The sequence below is a fragment of the Fringilla coelebs genome (assembly GCF_963513975.1).
Source record: "Fringilla coelebs genome assembly, chromosome: 12".
Classification (NCBI taxonomy): domain Eukaryota; kingdom Metazoa; phylum Chordata; class Aves; order Passeriformes; family Fringillidae; genus Fringilla; species Fringilla coelebs.
The window spans coordinates 8910902-8923571 of NC_140038.1; the positions used below are offsets into that span (position 1 = coordinate 8910902).

Consider the following 12670-nt stretch of genomic DNA (forward strand, 5'->3'; position numbering starts at 1 on the left):
AAATGAAAATCTGCTTCAATGGCTGTAAGTCAACAACAACATATTTTGGCAGATACTCAGGTCTCAAAAATTTTCAGAGTTTTATTGAAAACAAGGACATAAAACTTATATGCAATTTTCTTTATCTGCTATGTATGAATTCATGTAGTCATAATTTTACAGGATTTATCCCCAGAGGAAACAACACATGACCTGCTAACTTCACTTACTGAGTGCACACTAAAGTCTTAATTTTGTTTATGATGAAAATGCAAAGAAACCTCCAAATTTCTCATGTAATATTCTAAACTATTACTACTGCATTATGTACTTTGTATCATTATTTAAGAGCTCTCATTTTCTTTCCTGAAGTAATGTTTCCATATTTTCCCAAATCATAAGCAAAAGGGAATCAGAAACAAAATCAAACACATTCAAAGTATACTAAACCAGAAGTCAACTTGTATCTGAAATACAAGTTCCAAGAAACAAATTCATGTGATCTGCAATGAGTAGGCCCAAGCCCTGCAGACTGTGACAGTAATTAAGTCACTGAAGGGAGATGGGGAGCTGCACTCGTTTATTCATGGTTCCTGCGGTACAAACACCTGCTTGACTACATTTGTGCCATGCTACTCTTTCATCTCCCACACAGGCTCAGATAAAGCTCCTAAACAAGTTGGGTTTTGCCACTAGCAGGATCCAGTTACTGGGGTTATCTTGTATCTGACAGTACTGCACTACAATTAATATTTACAAACTTCAAATACAAAAAGCAAGCAACAACAAAACCTTATAAATACTTATTTCAGAGTTGACTATATACACACAATGTTCAATTTTCCCTCACTTTTCTTAAAAACTTGCAAAAAAAGTTAAAAACAAGAAAAAAAAGTAATAAAGTGACTAAGAGGAAATGTTATTATATATACTCTTCTACTTTATCAAATTCTTGATGTTTTTATCTTTATGTATTGACAGAAAAGGTGGCTGAGACACAAGGATACTCACAGATTCTAAAAGTGGTTTGTGATTTCAAATACAATAGCTGGTTTGCATCCAAACATCTGACATGAATACACTTACTCCACAAGAGATTCTGTATTGTTTCATTACATTTTCCTCCAATTGTCAGTGTTAGAAACTGTATTTTGTTCCAAAGGAAATTATCTTAGTACATCCCAATGATATCATTTTTGTTTAAATAGAAGAGAGTACCCTTTTAGAGGCTTGAGCAAAAAATCTCAGGTTTGTTAAGTCTCTTAGAAAGCCCTTCTCAAAGGAATGGACACAGCTAGGTCAACCCTTGTTAAGAAGTTTTACAAGTGCTTCAGGAACACGTTTATTTATAGAATTATCTTACATAAGTAAATAATAAAAGGTACCTATACTCCTAACATTTTCCCTTTGCTTTAAATGTGACATTTCAGCGGACGTTCTTCTCATTTTTCCCATGTAAAACCTATAATCTTGTCTACAGGAACTACTTTTACAGCAACCCAACAGATGCAACTTGCATGATCTTGATTATATATGTGTAACTTATTCCTGAACAAAATCAATAATGAACTATGAGTACAGCTGTTTGCAAAGACCAAGGGCTCACCTATATAAAGACACATAGAGCAGGGTTAATCTCTATGGAGATGCAAGTATTTAGGTACAAAATCTACATGTAAAATAGGCTGTAGGAGTCATATTTACACAGCCAACATAAGGCCACAGCTTCATGTGTATTCAAGCTAGTTATGCCTTCCATTTTTCAACTGTTAAACTTTGTCTTAATTACATTGTATTCCTTAAACACTTGGCCTCACACCCATCCAGTTTCTTTCAACTAACTCAGCCATGCGTTTTCAAATTTAAATATGCAGTCAGAACTGCAGGCCCTGAGCCCAGGCCCCACCAGACAAGATGATATCATCACACTGTCTGAGAGACATGAGCTGAGTATAGAAGAGAGACGTTCAAAAACTCCACAGAGGAAAGGAGCTTCATGGAGCTGGACTGAATCACTTAGAAGGGCTTACAAAGCCTATGCAGTCAAAGTGACCTGGTGTGGGCCCTGCAAGCACAGGTTTAACCAGCTACCCTAAGCTGCCACACTTCTCACCTTCACACTGGAATAGCATAATTACCAGGGAAATGAGAGAGGTAGGGCTGCTTCTTTATGAAGCTTGAAGTGTTTGTGGAATTATAATGTAACATTACATGCCAATTGTTCTTTTAAATAAAGGCTGCTACTGCTGAACATTTGCTCCCTACATATAACAGCTAATGGTGCAAATAAACGTATGAAGGCATACCCCAACCATTTTCGACACGGCCAACAAAATATACTGAGCTTGATTTACTCATTGAAAACACTTCCCCATCTCTACATAAAAGCTTAAATTTTACCCTACTTCTGCATTATGCTCATGTTGAAGCAGAATACAAATAACTACCCCCTTTCTCACATCTTTATGTACATTAAATACACCAACAACAGTTCCTAGAGATCTTTCAACAGAATTCAGAATAGGGTTAAAACATTCCAAAAGGCTGGTAATTACTTACGAGGCTTCTGCAAGTGTGTATGAGGGTTTATATATACACTCAGAGAAACACATAAACACATGTCGGTATGACTATGTAAGCATGGGCAACCTAGACAATACATCTCCTTTTCACACTGTATTTAGCTTTCATGTCCACATTTTAGCTACTTTTAAATGGTGCATGCAATGCACATGTAACTCAAATATTATGAACTGCTGCAAATGCCTGGAGTCAAAATATGGTGATGCTCAGGCTGCTGAGCGTCACATCTGAATGGTCATGACTCCCTGCATGCCTGGGGACCCTCACAGAAAGGGGCCACCGTGGCAATCATTGCAGCACCTTCCAGTCTTACCAAGCTCCCTGGTGGTTTTTTGCAAAGCGCTTTCTGAGATATTTCTCCAATCATATTTATTCCTCATTGCTCTCTTTTTTTAGCAAAATCAAGAAGAATGTGAAAAGTTATTACAGAATATTAATTTTAAATCTCATTCTGTCAGCCTGGTTAATGAAACTCATAAATACAAAAGATAGACCAATAGAAATTAAAATCTTTCATCTGGCTAAAAATTTAGGGGCATTCTTTGAAAAATGAAACCATATACCTAAAATGTCTGGCTAGGAATCTTGCTATCCACATTATTTCACCTAAAATGAAAGGTTATAAGCCTACATTTGGATAAACTCCTCCAAGGAGGCTGCCAGCTGTGTTGGCAGAGATGGCACAAGATCGGAAAAAATACAGTGAGCTCTAATCCCAAACAGTGGCAACTCCATGACTACCACTCCACTAAATCTTTAGCACATGCATTCTTAACATGTCAATTTTTTGGGGTTTAAGATTAAATTTTCATACTTGGCTACACTGAAAAATATTACCATTTTGATTTGACACCATTCAGAGTCAAGGTCAAAGCAGCTTCTGAAATGTGTCCATGTTTCCGGATAAATATGCCTGGAATAAACACTCCATGGACACGTGAAACACCTTCCCTCATACACTAACTGGCTGCGTGAGTGAGTGGATTCTCCAGTCTTCTGCCAATTAAGAAGAGAAATAGCAAAAACGAACCTATTTATTGTATTTTTGCACATTCTTCCAACACATCATTCAAGATGGATTAAAAACAGAATTACCAAACCTAAGTTCAGGATGTGTCAAGTCTGTGCCACCTTCCTCTGTGCAGTGTGTTGAGACCTAGCAACAAAATCAGAGAAATTCTAACACCTTCATCTCATCCTGGCCATTCAAAACATTTGTTAATCTCAATACTGTAAGGATGTAATTCCTTACAAAGCCTGCCTCTGAACGGTATCACTGAACTGATCAGGTAGAAGATATCCTCCTCTGACCTCTAAAAAAAAAAAGAATAAGTGGGGCAGATAGAAGAAACGCAAATTTCTTAAGCCTGCTTTATCTGAACACACGGGCAACAGGTTGCTGCAACATTTCTGATGCCATTCAGAGTTGCAGAGAGAGTGCAGAAGTAAAAAAATGCCCCATTATTTCAGTATTCATTGCTATTTCTCAGAAATCTACTAGTACCACTGATCTTCAGCAGATTCTTTGCAGTTCCTTTCTATCAACATAGGTAGATGCTGCTATAGGCTGAATGTTGTTTTGCATAATCAGGCTTGTGTGCTTGGTATTAATATACAGATTTCAGGTTACCTCCACATTAAAAAGGCTCTAATAAAAAGGCTCTGACATCATCAGCACTATGACTTCAAAAAGCAGAAATGGTAAAACAGTAGACTACAGAATGAAACTGTGATGGTCTTCTTTTGTTTACATTATTGCATCTGCAGAATTATTTGGTGTCAAAATACTTCAGTAGCTATTTTTAAATAAAAACCTGCCCACTATGATCCAGGCTGAATAAACTCATAGTACGTATTTTCTTCTTGCATTACTCCATGACAAAAGATTCAAAAATTCACATTTGAGGTCATGTCATTTCACCTGCACATTTCAGATGACACTACAGAACCCAGACAAACCAGTTTCACCAATACTCCCAGAAAGACCAACTTCCTATTACACAATGTACACCAGAAGAAGGAACTGTCACAAATTCTTTTCTGCAACTTTGTCATCCTTTTATTGAGGTAAAATTCCTTATACAGGACATACTGTAGACTATTTCTGCAGAAAATTAAATTCCACATCTCCCATAAAAACCCTGCCAGGGGAACCTAAGTGGATTCTCAGACATTTTAGTAATGACAGTGAGATCTAATAATGCAATTAAAAGAAATTAAAATAAGCTGGTTTGCTTGGAGGCAATTCAGGCAGCCTAAGCAGTCTAGATTCATTAGATTTAAAAGCAAAATGTAACAAACTCAGATAATGAGAATAAAATACAAAAACCCAAACAGTTGTGTGATACACTCATGGAATAGACAGGCTCTTGGAAATACCAACACAAAGTCAGTAATCAAGGGGATTAGCAATATAAGGCCTTTTTAGTACTGTCACAACATTAGTTACCTTTGTAGTGTGCATTTGCATTTAGGTGGTGTTCAGAAACAGTTAATATCAGTTGCAATTCAAGGTGTATGTAAACCAAGTAGGAATACTTTTCCTATGATTAACATATTTCAGAAACACCTCTAAGTTGTAAACACACATGTAAAAATATCAGTCACTTTATAGATGCTTTATTTGAAGCACTGCATTTTTTGTTTACCTCAGATTATTTTTAAAAACTACACTAATATTAAACAACCAACTGTCTGCTAAAAACAACCATCTTCTCTTATGTGAAAGATCATCTTAATATCCTAAGAGAATTTTAACAAAAACTAGAAGCATTGCTTTCCTATTTTACAGAACTTTCTGTTTTAAAAATGTAACTGCGTCTCAAAATTAATAACAAAAAATAAAAAGCAGTTTAACTGCCTTCCATAGCATGACAAACTTCTAAAACATAATGTTTACTACATTGTTAATGACAGGCTTCAATACTGTATGAAAGTTTGTATTTCAATTTATTATCTTTTTCCAAAAGAAAAGACTCAAGTTCAAACTAATTATTAAAAAAAACAACCAAACAAACAAAAACTTATAGCAACTTATTACACTTTTACACTAATCATTAGTAACCACATCTGGCTTAGAACACAGTGTGAGCATAAGCAGATTTCTCCTGGGTCTAACATGAGAAAAAAAAAACCCAAGACAATTCAATGACTATGACATTTCTAGAAAATATAATTGCTAGTCAAACAAGTTCCTACAAAGCACCTTTAAAAAGTAAACAGCAGCTTGGTTTTGCCATTTAAATTATATTTTTATGTAAGTTTTAAAGGTCTGTTAAAACAAGCTCTATAAAGAGATATATAACTACAACACATCTGACAGCTGTCAGCATAGGTGTCAGACACTGAATCTATCAAGTTCCCACGGGAGCATCAGAAGTCAGGATACACTTAGGGGATTTCTGATTCACCTACAGGATTCACTTCTAGCAGTCTGCACAAGATAAACCAGTGTAGATGTTCAGAAAAACTGAACAAATTTCAACAAGAGGTTTCCATAATTTCTATTCTGATAATCATTCAACTTGCACTGCAATAATTTTTTTTTAAATATCTGCATGCTAAAAAAAAGGGAAAGATAAAATTTGCAACAATCGTTCTGTCAACTGCTAATCTAATGCAAACTCACCACAGAAGTTTTATCGCAGCACTGATCTCCCCATAAAGTTGTCATCAAATTGGAAGGCTATAAATTATATCAGATGCAAAGTTAATTGGAAGAAGAACAAATGGCAGAACTGCCATTCTAAACTTTTCCCATGAAAAAGAACACACACAACGCGGACACACCCTTTCGCAAAAAATACGCTAATTCGCGGAATAAAAGGGAGATAAAGAAGTCAAGAGTGCCCTCTGCCCAGGAATGCCAGGAATCCCCGGAGGAATGCGTATGAGCAGGCGGCCTCGGCGCCCCGCGGGGGCTCCGGGCCCCGCCCGCCCACCTGGAAGCCAAGGCCGGCAGCAGCACCTCCAGCTGCGGCACCGCAGCTCTGGGGCAGGGGCGGCCGGCCCCGCTCTGGGGGAAGACCCTCGCTCCTGACAACCGCAGAGCAAACGAAGAAAGGCTCCGGGAGTCTGTTCTCCCGGCAGCTCGCTCTCCGCTCAACCGCTGAGCTCGCCCGCCCCGGGGCGGCCCCGCTCCGCTCGCCAGCGCAGCCTCGAGGAGCGCCCGGGGGAAGCGCTGCCCCGGCACGGCCGGCGCTCCGCCGGCTCCCCGCGCGTCACCCGCCGGTCGTGCGCGGAGAGCCGCCGAGCTCTCGCCTCACGCGCGGGCGGGCCCGACGCCCTCGGCCTTTGGAAAGGCGCGAGTTTAACGGAGCTGAGGGCGCCTCGGCGCCTGCGGCACCGCACGGCGACGGCTCCCGTGCCCGCCGCGTTCCGGTCCGGCCGCGCCACAGTCCTGTGCCCGGCCCCGGCCATCGCGGCAAGGAAAAGCGGGAGACGCGGTGCCCCCCTCAGCTCCCAGACCGCCCGCCACCGTTCTCCTCACCCGTCCCGAGCCGCCTCTGTCCCGCAGGGGGATCCTCGCCAACTCCGCCGCTCTCTCCGCCGCCCCACCAGCCGCGCTCGCCGCCGGAGAGACCAGCGCGCACTGCCCGCCCCCTCCAGCGGGGAGGGGGCGCCACGGCCGGGCAGGGCCGGGGAGGAGCCAGGCGGGGGGCGTCCCGCAGGTGAGCCCGGGGCTTCCCGCCGCTTCCCCGCCCGCCCGCGGCCTTTGCCCTCCCTGAGGAAGCGCGCGGCGCGCACGCGGCCCCCCGACGGACACCTACGGCCGCGAGCTGAGGGGAGGCCGCCCTGCTCCTCCTCAGCTAGGGCTGCGGCGAACCGCACCGGGACGGAACGGGATGGCCACAACAGCCCTCTGAAGAAGAAACCCAGTCCCGGGCCCGGGTACTGTCGGCTGGAGGCCGCCTGACAGTCGGGTTTGTTTTCCCTCGCCGTGTGGAGGCGGCTGGCGAGCCGCCCGCCCGGCGGGAAGGGCTGAGGCAGCACAGGGACCGGGCAGGGCGGGCGCGCCTCTGGCCGTGAGGAGGAGGAGGAGGAGGTGAGGGAAGCGCCGAGCGGGGCTGCAGTGCCCGTGCTGCTCCCAGAGCGGCGTCACAAGCACCTCTGGGCACACCTTGGTGCCTCGGGCAATTTGAGTGATTTCCACACCGACTTCAGCTAGACTGGAAATATCACAAGGTTATTCCAGAATATTCTACTCATAGAGTGCGAACTGAAGTGCTGCCATAATGCCATATGTGTCTTCCCCTCATCCATCAGTGAAGGAAAGGTAGGTGAGGGTTCACAGCTGTCGTCCAAAAAACCCAAAAAACAGTGTCTGCAACCACGTCACAAGAAATGGGCCTCAGACAGTTCCTTTCCATGCTTATAAAGCTGTTCTCAAGGTTTGAACATTAACCAAGGAGCATAGTCAGAAGAAAAGTTCTAGTGAATATACAGGGAGAAAAAAACCACAACAAATTGTGATATATCCTTGTCTACAACAGAAAAATTCTGGGCAGTGAACATGAGAAGGAAAAATTTAGTATGAGTCATGAAAGCCATGACAAAGTTGTTCAACAGGAGGAGCATGGATAGGATCACATCCTCTTCTCAAATCCAACAGTGCTGGAAGTCATTGCTCAAATTTCTATCAGAGCTGCCCTGATATCTGTTACGTGTCTGTGAAAACAAGCCCAATTAGCAAAGACCACTGGGTATACAGATATGGAATTTTATATAATTGTACAGTTTTTCTGTAGAGAATGGCCCTGTCTTAATTAGAATGTATAAATAGGAGAGGTTCAACTGGAAAAGGCAGTGTTCCAAATACAACATCAATATTAACTCTGCTGGGACACTGTATCCAGCTTTGGGTTCTCTGTTGGCAAAAAAAAAGGGTAAAGTTCTCACAAATTCTCACCAGAAAATTGAATGCATTCTAAGAATTTTTTTAAAACATGTATTTCAGTAGTATTACAAGTCAGTATTCCATAAGGATCTGTTGGGTCCTGGAAGAAACAATCAAAAGCAAAACAATGAGACAGTAGTGTCTGACGGCAACTACTTGAGATAAAGTACTATATTGATGGTTAATAGATAGAAGGAGCTGCAAACTGTAGGAATTGCACGAATTATAAACAGTTCTAAGGAGGCAGCTAGTGAGGTGCTTGCAGATTACTGACAGTGTTTGCGGAGAGCATGGAAGTATTCAGTGGGACAGGGTCTGTAAAAACTTCTGTTGCATGTCTAGATAACACACTAAGTTGATTCTCCCTCAGAAGGGTTATTGAGAAGAAAGTCATAGATGTGTGGAGTTTTCTGCCCTTAGTATTAACAAAAAATATGTTCATGAAACAGAACAGCCCAAACTTGTGCTGCCATCTCATTTTTTATGTACTTTGCCATTTAACATTTACTTTTCATATGCATTTTTTTCCACATAACCCCATCATCTTGGTGCTGTTTAAGTAAAAGATGCATAGAGTTTGCTTAGTTCCCTTCCCTGTAGTTTTTGGGAAAGCACACAAAGCTTATACCCTCACCCTACCTGAAAAACTGGGAAACAATGAACAGAAAAGAAAGCAATTACATTTTTTTTTTCCTCAGTTACATGAGTTGTGGGGCAACATTTCAGTTGAACTCACAGAAATTGTACAGACATTTATAATGACTATATTTTATTACAATTAGAGTGTTAAGAAACATGCTGACAGTTTGTTCAGCCTCATACTGTTGTTTGGTAAGATGTGAAGGAATTGCACTTAATAGAAAACAAAATGCTTAATTAAAGAGGTGTATACACCTATAATTTTCACATTGTTGTTAAAGGTTAATGAAGACTGGTAATCAATGATGTTGTACAATAATACATTTCCATTGACTTTAGATGCAAACCAGAAAAAGAAAAAAAACCATAAGAATAATTTCTTGCTAAAACAACCAGTCTATGATTAGTCATTACTATATAGTCTATAATTAATTTTTTTCATTATATACCTCTCAGGTAACAGCTTGGGAGACAATTCAGTTACTATCTGTCATGCTCAGCATTAAACTGCTCAGAAAACCTTTCTCTTGTTCTGCACTGAGTTTCAGAAAATATGCCAAGACATTTTTCTTTCTTTTATTTCTTTCTTTCATTTAACTTTATTTTTCTGTATCAAAAATGAGGGAATGAAAAAAAAAGAAAAAGGTGGGACAAGCACAATTGCTTAATTACTTGTATTGGCTGGGAGCATCCCAAACTGAAGTTTTGACTGGATTTTCACAAGCTCTATCCTACACTTCTTGAGCCTTTGAGGGAAGTTTATTTTGAACTTTTGAGTCTTTAAACTACAGTTTTAATGAAATATTTAAGTCAAACATTTTGTCAGACAGTTTCTTACAGATATTTGGCATATTCTGAACATGAGTTTTACAAGTAATTGGTTATAGTGATGCTGCAAGCATGAACTGTTCAGTAAGAGCCATAGTCCAGCTGTAATACTGTAAAAGTACAAGGTTATCCAGGGAGGTAAGAATTTTTTGAAGGAGTGTATACAAAGCCAGCAAAAAGCTAAAATTGCACTGAGGACAGACTTAGGTCACATACAGAATATCATCTCTGTGCAGGCTGCCATTTCCTTTCCCACCCCTCTGCCAGTTATTTTTTTTTTCCTCGCCTTTAAGTAAAGGTTTTGGTCCTTGTTTACAAAACTGGCTCGACACAGTGATTGATGTCTCTCTGTTCAGGCAGTGTATTATCAGGCACTTGTGAAACACAATACAAAATGGAGTTTGCAGCTCAAGCAAAAACAAACAGTAATGCCCCAGCAGCCTGTGCTGTAGATGAATTCCAGCTGCTCGCTACTCCAGCACACCTCGGGAGCTGAGCAGCTCTCCTGCATTTGTGCAGTGAGTATCTGTGTTGAAAGCCTGGTGTATCACTGCTGTGCTTGGCTCCTCACAAGATGCACCTCTATCTCCTGCTCTTCTACTACACACTTAACTGAGTGTTGGCACTTCATTATAGTCCCCCATTTCCTTTCAGGAATAATGATCACAGTAGAAGGTAGGGGGGAAGAAGTCTGGCATAGAATTCCATTGAAGCACTGCTTCTGTCTTATCTTTTACAATTAATGTTGGCACTTTTTTTATTATCAAATATTAGATGTCTGTTGCTTAAGAAATAGCAGTTATCCTTCTTACTACTATATTCAGTAAACTACTAAATAGACATTTTTATCCATTTCTTATTTAAAGAAACACAATATTAAAAAACAGGTCTTTACTTTCAGAGAAGAAGATGAGGCATTTGAAGAAATGTAATGATAGACTCTTATCAGATGCTTTTTAATGTATGATCTCTGGTTTTTCCTCAAATACAACTAACCAAAAAAGGAGCCCTTTCATTTTCTACCTTTCTTATATTCCCCACACCTCCCCCTTTTCACAGGGGACCTTTTCTTTCTCCCCTCTTCCTCTCCTCTGTTTCTTCCTCCCTTCTTCCCCTTCCCTCTCCTCCTTTCCTGTTTGGGGGTAGCTCTTCTTTTACATTTCTTCCATTTCTCTCTTCTCCCACATGCAGCTGTCAAACACAGGTTACTGCTGACAGAACCCAGAGCACAGGGTTCTCTCTATCTCTTACCCTGGCATTCCATGAGCTCTAAAACAGCCTGAATAATCCTAGCCATATATTCAAGAACATATTTACATTTCAGGAGAATAAGACTTATTAAATAAAATGTAGAAAATGACAGGTTATATTGTAAAACAAGAGATTTATATTTTCAGATCTCTTCAACGCTGGAAAACACTTTATATTAGCTAATGCATGGGAAGGAAAGACTTAGGAGATGATTTAAATTGTAACTTGTCTTATGTAGAATTTAATTTCATCTTAGCTCAAATTTACAAATATTCTTAATGTTGAACATAAGACTGTACAATTATTAACCTTACTTATGTACATAGAAATCAAGAGTGAGATGAAGACAAAACACCATTGACTTTAAAAGCTGTTGGGGAGAAATACACACAACAGAAAGTTTAATCATAAATAATATGATAGTTTCAATATTAATTTAAGAAAAAATATGTAGTCAAGTAATTAAGTAAATAATTAATACTGATAGGAATTTAAGTTGAAGATTTTGGATACCGTTCAGCATCTAGCCACAATGTGGCTTTTTTCTCCCATTATTCTCCTTGGATAACTTTTGGCTAAATCTGTGTTTTTTCCTTCACCTAAGTGACACAGTCTTTCTCCCACTAGACTTATTTCAGTAATCCTAGCAATGAATAAAGTTTTTTCCAGAAGGAGCCTGCAAAAAGCCCAAGTACTACCAAATGCATTAAACTTCCAGAAACCATTGTAGTCATTACCTGCTTGGCATGTGCAGCCCTCCTTGGCCAAACCCAGGCTGCAGGAACAAACTAATTTTTTAAGAATAGCATAGTCTGAGCCTCTATTTCCACAAGTGCATAGTGATTTATTGGCATTTTCAATGTATTTATTTGAAGAAAGCTTAAAGAGTGTATTGTTTCAGTCGTTGCAGATGTAAATATTGGTTTGTTTATCACAGAAATAGTAATGTAGTAAATGAAATGGCTTCTATGCTCTTCATGCATGTAGCTCTTATTGCAATTGAGAGGTGAAATGTTCAATTACCTGGGTCTAAATCTAAGCATCCCTAACCGAAGTAAAAATTAACTTTTGTCTTATAGGCATGCATGGATGTCTTAGCAATTACGGTTTGGGGTGGGTTTTTTCCTGCTTTTGGACAAAGATAAGGAAACGTTTGTGGGACCCTAAAGCAGTTCCTGATCCAAGCCCTTTCTCCGGCTGGGTTTGGGGGGAGCGGCCGCGAGCCTTTTGTGCTGTGGGGCAATGGCACCACCTGGTGGCCTCCGTAATGGTAACAGCTCGGTCCTTCGACCCATTCCGGAGTAAAGACCAGGAAAAAAATATTTTAATATTTTTGCATTTGTTTTTACTTCCAGCTAATTTTATTAATTGGGTGAGGTAGTACCATTTAAACAGTTTTGTGAAGCAATATATTCGAAGAGATGTAAACATTTTAGTGATGTCCTGTTATTTTAATAATCAACTTAGACGTACTACCTACACCTTCTCCTTGAA

General features: G+C 40.3%; 1 protein-coding gene across 4 annotated transcripts in view; it reads right to left on the bottom strand.

The window, feature by feature from the left end:
- The window catches only part of CGNL1 (cingulin like 1), a 52651-nt gene extending 45060 nt beyond the window's left edge, over nt 1-7591 (bottom strand). For 2 of the 4 annotated variants that reach the window (XM_084213982.1, XM_084213984.1), the window contains exon 1: nt 7052-7158. The gene's annotated coding sequence lies outside the window, so the exon portion shown is untranslated. Of the gene's footprint in view, nt 1-6190; nt 6248-7051 lie in introns of all 4 variants that reach the window. The other 2 variants (XM_084213980.1, XM_084213983.1) reach the window with 2 other exon arrangements.
- Between the last annotated feature and the right edge of the window lie 5079 nt (nt 7592-12670).